Source organism: Lathyrus oleraceus, chromosome 5 (assembly GCF_024323335.1).
Source record: "Lathyrus oleraceus cultivar Zhongwan6 chromosome 5, CAAS_Psat_ZW6_1.0, whole genome shotgun sequence".
Taxonomy (NCBI): Eukaryota; Viridiplantae; Streptophyta; class Magnoliopsida; order Fabales; family Fabaceae; genus Lathyrus; species Lathyrus oleraceus.
This window is the reverse complement of record NC_066583.1, coordinates 42,121,558-42,131,577: the sequence shown is the minus strand read 5'-3', so window position 1 is coordinate 42,131,577 and position 10,020 is coordinate 42,121,558.

Below are 10,020 nucleotides of genomic sequence, written 5' to 3'. Positions count from 1 at the left end.
AAGAATCTATTTCATGAATAAGTTCATGGCGCCCCAAAATTGTTTTGGAAAGAAAACAGAGATTAATGACATTAATCATCCATCATTGCCCAAGATTTTGACATTAATATCCTTCAACGGTCCTCTCATCGCTCCTATATAAAGGATGGAACGCTTCTCAAAGAAGACACCTGAAACATACGAGAATACAATACTTCCACTATATTCATTATTCTCTCACACGAGCTGCTGCTCCAACGTGTGAACAATTCTTTGCTTTTACATTGTGTAATTTCTGTTTATCTAGAAGCACTAATCATTACTGTAATTCTATTCAATTGCTGGAAATTCCTCAAGCGACTTGTGAAGTCTGTAAACTTGAGAGGGCTAAGAGATCTTTATTCTCTTAGACGTTTGTTTGTGTAATCTTTCAAGATTAGTGGATTAAGTCCTTTTTAAAGGCGAAATCACTTTGGTCGGGTGGACTGAAGTAGCTTTGAATTTCAAGCGAACCAGTATAATATTCAATGTGATATTATTTGTTTCTGCGTGTGTCTCATTTCCAAAGAGTTTTTATTATTGGTAAAACAATTCAAACCCCCCTTTCTTGTTTTTCTCTACCTTCAATTGGTATCAGAGCTTCGACTCTGTTATTGATTTTCTAATCAAACACTTAACAGTGTAGAGAGATCCAGTGTGAGAAAAACACTATGGCCAACACCAATGAAAGAGATAGTTACAATGCTAAACCTCCAATCTTTGATGGAGAAAATTTTGATTACTGGAAAGACAAAATCGAAAGTATCTTTATGGGATATGATGTTGATCTATGGGACATAGTTACTATTGGCTACATACCTCCTTAATCTGATGCTGGCGTTGGCATTTCCAGAAACAAGATGACAGATGATCAGAAGCGCGACTTCAAAAACCATCACAAAGCCAGAACAATAATGTTGAATTCCATTTCCTACAATGAATATGAAAAGATCACCAAAAGGGAAACTGTTAAAGAAATACTTGACTCCCTGAGGATGACTCACGAAGGAAATTCACAAGTCAAAGAGACAAAGGCTCTAGCTCTAATTCAGAAGTACGAAGCCTTCAAGATGGAGGACGATGAAGCTATAGAGGTAATGTTTTCTAGATTTCAAACTTTAATTGTAGGACTCAAGGTTCTGGACAAAGGCTACACAACTGCAGATCATGTCAAAAAGATTGTCAAAAGCCTACCAAAGAAGTGGACACCCATGGTAACCGCATTAAAATTGTCTAAGGATCTGAACAACATCAGCCTTGAGGAACTCGTTAGTTCCCTCAGAAGTCACGAGATAGAACTTGAGGAAGATGAGCCTCAAAAGAAAATCAAACCTGTAGCACTAAAGTCCAGATCTTAGAGACGTAAACCAGAAAGGAATAAAGCCTTCCAAGCTGAAGAGGAAGACAATGACGACTCTGAAAAGGAAGACTCTAACGATGAAGAAGAGTTATCCCTTTTGACCAGAAGAGTAAAATAACTCTGGAGAAAAAGGAATAATAACTTCAAAATACCAAGACCCAAGGGAGATCACTCGGAACCAACTTTCAGAGGCAAATCAAACAAAGAGGTAACATGCTATAAATGTAAGGAAACAGGTCATTACAGAAACGAATGCCCAAAGCTTAAGAAAGAAAGCTCCAGAAGAGAAAGTTTCAAGAAAAGCTCCTTTAAAGCCAAGAAGGGACTCATGGCCATCTGGGACGACAGTGGATCTAATTCCTCTTAATCAGACTCTGAAGAACAGGAAAATGTTGCATTCATGGCTACCACTTCTGGAAACACATCAGATGGATAGTCTGATCCTGCAAAGATATTTTCTGATCTTTCTCGCTCTGACCTTGAATCATGCCTTTCTGAATCTTTGAACTCATATCAGAAACTTAAAAAAAAAATTTAAAGCACTAAAGAAAGTTCTTGAAGGAACCATCGAAGAATGTGATAAGCTTGAGATAACAATTTCAGAATTAAAAAATGAAAATCTAACTCTGACAAAAGAAAGAGACTCCACAAATAAACAATGTTTAAAACTTGAAGAAGCTTTATCTCAAGCCCCACAAACTTCCAACACAATGATATATGAATATAAAAAATCTTTTCAAAAGTTTCTAAAAAATGGGATAGAAAGAAGCAGAATGGAATCCATGATTTATGGAGTCAGACGGAATAATAAAAGAGGAATATGGTATGATCCTAATGAAGATAAATCTTCTACAGATGACAAACCCAAATCTCCTTTTTCCTATCACTACACACATGCACAAGCACAACGTTTTACTAATGCTAGAAAACCCAAAGTTCTAAGAAACTCTGGGAAAACTAATCACAAAGGACCCAAAAGATTTTGGGTACCAAAGGATAAGATTTTCTATGTTGCAAATATCTTATGCAGCAGAATTAAGACAACAATCATGGTATCTGGACTCTGGATGCTCGCGGCACATGACAAGAAGAAAGCATATGTTCCAAAGCCTGGAACTTAAAGATGTTGGCTATGTAGGTTTCAGAGGAAATCAGAAAGGAAGAATCAGAGGCTCTGGAACTATTGATAATGGATCTCTTCCCTCTATATCTGATGTCCTTTATGTAGAAGGATTAATGCATAACTTGGTATCAATAAGCCAATTAAGTGATAACGGTTACGATATAATCTTCAATAAAAAATCATGTAAAGCAATTAATCAGAACAATGGAACAGTTTTATTCACTGGCAAGAGGAAAAACAACATTTACAAAATAAACCTTTCAGATCTAAAAGATCAAAATGTTAAATGTTTAATGTCTGTACACGAAGAGCAATGGGTATGGCATAGACACTTGGGCCATATTATCCTGAGAAAACTCTCTCAGCTAAATAAACTCGAGTTAGTCAGAGGTCTATCTAAGCTAAAGTTTTCTTCAGATGCTCTGTGTGAGGCATGTCAGAAAGGAAAATTTTCAAAAACATCTTTTAAAAAGAAAAACGTTGTTTTCACCTCTAAGCCTCTGGAACTTCTTCATATTGGCCTCTTTGAGCCTGTTAAGACAGCATCAGTCAATGGAAAGAAGTATGGACTGGTCATTGTTGATGATTTTAGTCACTGAACATGGGTAAAATTTCTAAAGCACAAGTATGAGTCTCACTCTGTATTCACTAACTTCTGTTCTAAAGTGCAAAACGAATTTGAATCTAAAATCATCAGAGTCAGAAGTGATCATGGTGGCGAATTCAAAATAAGTTCTTTGAAGAACTGTTTGATTCTAATGGAATATCCCATGACTTCTCCTGCCCTAGAACTCCACAATAAAATGAGTTGTAGAAAGGAAGAATAGGACACTCCAAGAAATGGCCAGAACCATGATCAATGAAACAAATATGGCTAAGCACTTTTGGGCCGAAGCAGTAAATACAACGTGTTATATTCAGAATAGAATCTCTATAAGACCTATTCTGGATAAGACTCCCTATGAACTGTGCAAGGGAAGAAAACCCAACATTTCTTACTTCCATCCTTTTGGATGCTCATGTTTTATTCTTAATACTAAAGAACATTTGAACAAGTTTGATTCAAAAGCATAAAAAGGTATTATGTTAGGATACTCAAAACGCTCTAAAGGCTACATAATATACAACACAGAAACCAAAATTGTGGAGGAATCAATACATGTTAGATTTGATGATAAGCTTGACCCTGAAAAGTCAAATCTAGTTGAGAAACTTGCAGATTTGGAGATAACTCTTGCAGTTTCTGACGAAAAGACTACAACATCAAAAGAAGCTGAAAAACAAAGTCCAGATACAACTGAAATCTCAACTATCCAGAAAAGATCAAGAAATTGCCCAAGCATCTCCGAAGATTTGATTATGGGAAACAAGGATTAACCTGTCAGAGCTAGGTCAACATTCAAAGTATTTGAAGAAACTTCTCTGGGATTAGTCTCTCTGATTAAGTCCACTTCCTGTGATGAGGCACTCCAAGACCATGACTGGGTTCTGGCAATGAAAGAAGAACTGGATCAATTCTCAAAGAATGACGTTTGGGATCTTGTCCCAAAGCCTAAAGGAACTCATATTATTGGAACAATATGGGTATTCAGAAATAAATTGAACGAAAAAGGAGAAGTAGTCAGAAACAAAGCACGATTGGTGGCACAAGGTTATAGTCAACAAGAAGGCATTGACTACAACAAAACCTTTGCTCTAGTCGCCAGGTTAGAATCCCTTCATTTACTTGTTTCATTCGCTGTAAACCATTCCATCAAACTATATCAGATGGATGTCAAGAGCGCATTTCTAAATGGTTATATATCAGAAGAAGTGTATGTTCATCAACCCCCAAGTTTTGAAAACTCTAAATGTCTATAACATGTTTTTAAACTGAAAAAAGCATTGTATGGTCTAAAACAAGCTCCTAGAGCTTGGTATGAAAGAGTAAGCAACTTTCTTCTGGAACATGACTTTATTAGAGGAAAGGTTGACTCTACACTCTTCTGTAAAAACATTAGAAATGATCTCATGATATGCCAAATATATGTTGATGATATTATTTTTGGTTCAGCTAACCCCTCTGTTTGTCAAGAATTCTCTGAGCTAATGCAGGCAGAATTTGAAATGAACTTGATGCAAGAACTAAAGTTCTTTCTGAGAATCCAAATCATTCAAGCTTCAGAAGCTACTTATGTATATTAAAGTAAATACATAAAAGACATTATGAAGAAATTCGATATGGCAGAATGCAAACCTACAAAGACACTCATGCATCCAACCTGCATTCGAGAGAAAGAAGAAGTTAGTCAAAAGGTTTGCCAGAAGCTATATCGTGGTATGATATGCTTTATTCTCTATCTTACGAATACTCGTCCTGACATTCTCTTTAGTGTATGTCTCTGTGCCAGATTCCAATCAGATCCAAGGAAATCTCACTTAACAGCTGTTAAAAGAATCCTAAGGTATCTCAAGGGAACTCCTAACCTTGGCTTGATGTATGAGAAAACATCAGAGTATAGGCTCCTTGGTTATTGTGATGCAGATTATACAGGTGGCATAATGGAATGTAAACGCACATCTGGGAATTGTCAGCTCTTGGGAAACAATCTCATATCTTGGGCCTACAAAAGACAGTCAATCATCGCCCTGTCTACTGCAGAAGCAGAATATATATCAGCTTCACTATGCACTACTCAGATGCTCTGGATGAAAAATCAACTGGCAGACCTTCAGATTTTTGAGAGTAACGTTCCTATCTTCTGTGATAATACTGCTGCCATATGTTTAAGTAAGAACCCTATCTTGCATTCCAGAGCTAAGAACATAGAAATAAAACATCATTTTATCAAAGACTATGTTCAGAAAGGGGTAATATCCTTAAAATTTATTGATACAAACCATCAATGGGCTGATATTTTTACTAAACCCCTCGCTGAAGACAAATTCTCATTTATTCTGAAACATTTATAAATTGAAAATTGCCCAGAATAAACCAAATGTGCTTTTCTGAAATTGCGAAATAAGGCTCCGAAATAAACATCTGGTATCTGGATCTGACTCTGATACTTATACCAGTTAGGAGTCATCTGAATTAGAAATCCTCAGGATCCAATCCCTTGGTATTCCTGAAGACCAGATAGATCAACATGTGGGGTATCTTGTGTCTGACCTTGGACCTTCTAGACAGCTGTCTAGCAGAAATCAAGAGGCAGACCTTTGAGATCTCCTCGAGCAGTGTGCTGATTTGGGGATTAGACTTCCATCATGGGCTGTAATCATGTCTCCCCTAAGCGTCGTAACTTGTTTTTTGTGCCATCATTTATTTCTAACTTTTCAAGTGCCTCTAACGCTTTCATTTTGCATGTTCTTTCTTGCATATTTATAATCTTCACAGCTCACAATTTCACACTTTTTACACTCACTACCTACACAAACCCCTTTTCTCTCTAAAGTTCATCATCTCCTTCAGCAAAGTTCTTCTTTTTTCAACAAGTTCATCAAGTTCATTATGGATGCTCAATAGCAATCAATCTACAAGTATTCTTAGCAAATGGAATCAACGGATCAAACTCACATCTCTTCTCAAAAAACAAATGCTACAACTGGTGTTGTCTCTACCCCAATCTACAAAGAACCACATATTCTGGACCGTGAACCTCATATTCATCTTGCCACGCCATTTGACAAGCTTGAAGTCCTGTGTGAATCACTGGTAGATTTTTACAACATGAAGCGAAATGGAATAGACCTCACTGAGGAACTAAGAATGCAAGGGTGGGAAACCTATTTCCAAATACTCTATGGTCCTGTTTACACCTATATAGTAAAGGAGTTCTGGCGATTCGCAGACGCAGATGACACCTACGTCGTCTCATATGTTCTGGGGGTCAAGATGGTAATCATTGAGAAATCCATCGCCTCCCTTCTGAATGTGGAAAATACAGGAGGAAGAAGGATCTACAACATCAATCCTAGGAAAAAGTACATATCCCAGGAAATTTCCCCAACCATCTTTCAACAGAACGCTGAAGGCAACCACTCCAAAAACAAGGAACTTCACCAGAACCTCCGAGTCTGGCTGAAGATCATTTTGGGCATCATTCATCACCACCCAACCTCAAACTCTTATGACTACATCAATACATATCAGAAGTGCATTCTCTACTGCCTTCACAAAGGGCTAAAACTGAACCTGCCAGCGCAGCTCTTCAAATACCTTAGAGACCCTATCAAGGATACCAGAAACAATATGAAGCCTGAAACCTACATCCCACTGGGAAGACTTATCTCCGATGTTCTGATCGAGAGTGGGTTTGTGGATCACCTGATCCATCACAATCTGATGGAGGATGTCATAATTGACATTAGAAGACCTCTAAACGCTCGTAACCTGAAGAGCATGGGGGTGATTGAGCAAGTCAGGGTGAAACCTTCTTTAGATACCTCCTGGGAAGCACTCAAGGATCAAAGGAAGATTCCCAACGGCCTCTACCTCTTCTCCAAGATTGATCCTCCAGAAGTGGTGGCACATTATCTGAAGGATCTCACAAGCCAAGGAGTTGACATCTCAAAGTTCTGGGTGGATTGGCTGCCTAAGCATCCACCAAACTTCATGAAGAGGACGCGAGAGCCTTCTGAGAAGTCAAAGAAGGCCAAGAAGGCAAAATTGGGAGAAACTTCTGGGTTAAGACCTCTTGTCCCTCTAACTAATTCACCAAGTAAGTCTTTGCCTATTTCTCGCTCTTTCAATTTAAAACAAATTGCTTCTTCTCTTCCCCAAACCACTACTATCTACACCCAATCTGAAACCCCACCCTCTACCACTAAACCCTCTAATCCACCATCTCAAAAATTCAATCTCTCCACCACTACCTTACCCGTTTCTATAGCAGAAATGATGAACGAAACCACCTCACCCTCATCTTCTACACCTTTATCTCCACCCTACTACGTTCTCTCATCTGATTCAAAACCTTCTGACCCTCAATCCCCCACACTAGCCCAACTTAAGGCACATGCTCTTGCCTTACAACATAAACCATAAACTGAACCAGAAGCCACCATTCCACCTCCTGAACAACCAGCAAATCCACCATCGGAACAACCACAAACACATCCCTCTGAACAACAACCAAGTCCACCACCTGAACAAATAGCACCACCAACCTCTGATACCCCCACCGTACCACCCTCTGAGGACCTTATCATCCCTACTTCTCAAACTCCCGCTGACACCACCCAAACACCTCCAACATCTCCATCCCCCAACCAAGAACCAGAACATGCCTTCCCCGCCTTAGAAGAAGCAATTACTTTATTTGCAGAGTCTTCAATGGAGAAGATCAAGTCTCTGTTTGTAAACTCTGGCATCAGTGATGATCCCTCTGTAGTGAGGATTCACTAGAACAGAGTTATCGGATGGATGACCTCTGAAGCCTTCAAACTGAAAGGCCTCTCTGAACAAGTCCGCAACGAGTTTGTCAGAGATGCTGGAGTAAGCCTATAGGCTCGCTTGGTCAGAGAGGCTGAGGAAAAGGCCAGAAAGGAAGCAGAAGAGAAAGCTCGCCTAGAAGAGGAGCAACGACTTAGAGTAATATGTCATCTACATATAATACCAGGAAAACGATCATGCTCCCACTAACCTTCTTGTAGACACAAGGCTCATCTTCGTTCTTGATGAATCCATATTATTTTACTATTTCATCAAAACGAAGATTCCAGCTTCTGGAAGCTTGCTTCAATCCATAAATTGATCTTTGTAACTTACATATCTTTTGGGCTTCTTCTGGTATGTTAAATCCTTCAGGTTGTGTCATGTACACATCCTCAAGAAGATTCCCATTAAGGAAAGCAGTTTTGACATCCATCTGCCATATTTCATAATCATGATATGCAGCGATAGCAAGTAAAATCCGAACATATTTAAGCATTGCAACTGGTGAAAAGGTTTCATCATAGTCAACCCCATGAATTTGTTTATATCCTTTTGCAACCAGTCTTGCCTTATAGGTATCTATCTTACCATCCATGTCAGTCTTCCTTTTGAAGACCCACTTGCATCCTATAGGGTTAACTCCTACAGGAGGCTCTACCAAGGTCCAAACTTGGTTTGTGTACATGGAATCCTTTTCAGATTTCATGGCTTCTAGCCACTTCTCAGACTCGGGACCAGTTATGGCCTCTTGGTAGGTCACAGGCTCATCTTGATCCATGAGTAATACATCACCTTGATCAGTTATGAGATATCCATATCTCTAAGGTAGGTGATGTATCCTGCTTGACCTACGCTGGTCTTGTTCTACTTGAGCAGGTTGCTCTTCCACAACTACTTATGTTTCCTGCTCTAATTCCTCCATAGGTGTATCAATGCTTTGTGATTCTTGAATTTCTTCAAGCTCTACTTTCCTCCCATTGATTCCTTTGGAAATAGAATCCTTTTCTAGGAAAACTCCAGTTCAAGCGACAAACACTTTGCCCTCAGAAGGATTATAGAAGTAATACCCTCTTGTTTCTTTAGGATACCCCACAAATAAGCATTTGTCAGATTTTGGCTCAAGCTTAGTTGAAATTTATCGTTTCACATAAACTTCGCAACCCCAAATCTTCATGTAAGACATATGTGGTTTCTTACCACTCCATATCTCATATGGTGTCTTCTCAACCTTTTTGTATGGAACACGGTTAAGTGTGTAAGTTGCTGTCAATAGTGCATGTTCCCAAAAGGAGTTCGGAAGATCGGCATGACTCATCATGGATCCAACCATGTCTAACAGGGTTTGATTTCTTCTCTTAGATACACCATTCCATTAGGGTGTTCCAGGAGGAGTAAGTTGGGATAGGATCCCACACTCTTTCAGATGGTCATCAAACTCTAGGCTTAAATACTCGCCACCTCGATCTGATCGAAGAGTTTTAATATTCTTACCTAGTTGGTTTTGTACTTCATTCTTGAATTCCTTGAACTTTTCAAAGGACTCTGATTTGTGTTTCATTAAATACACATAACCATATCTACTGAAATCATCAGTAAATGTGATGAAGTACTGAAAACCTCCTCTGGCTGGTATGGTCAGTGGTCCACATACATCAGTATGTATGAGGGCCAAAAGATCATTAGCTCTTTCACCTTTTCCTGTGAATGGAGACTTTGTCATATTTCCAATTAAACAAGATATGCATGTCTCATATGATTCATAATCAAAAGAGTCCAAGAGTCCATCTTTATGGAATTTGGAAATGCGTTTCTCATTTATGTGGCCTAATCAACAATGCCAAAGGTAAGTTGGATTTAACTCATTAGGTTTCATCCTTTTAGTATTAATGTTATAAATAGGCATTTCAAGATCAAGGACATATAGTCCATTGTTCATTTGTGCAGTAGCATAGAATATATCATTCAAATAAATTGAGCAACAATTGTTCTTTATTATAAATGAAAAACCAAACTTGTCCAAACAAGAAACGGAAATAATATTCCTGCTAATTGCAGGTACATAATAACAGTTCTCTAACTGAATTATTAAACCACTAGGTAAAG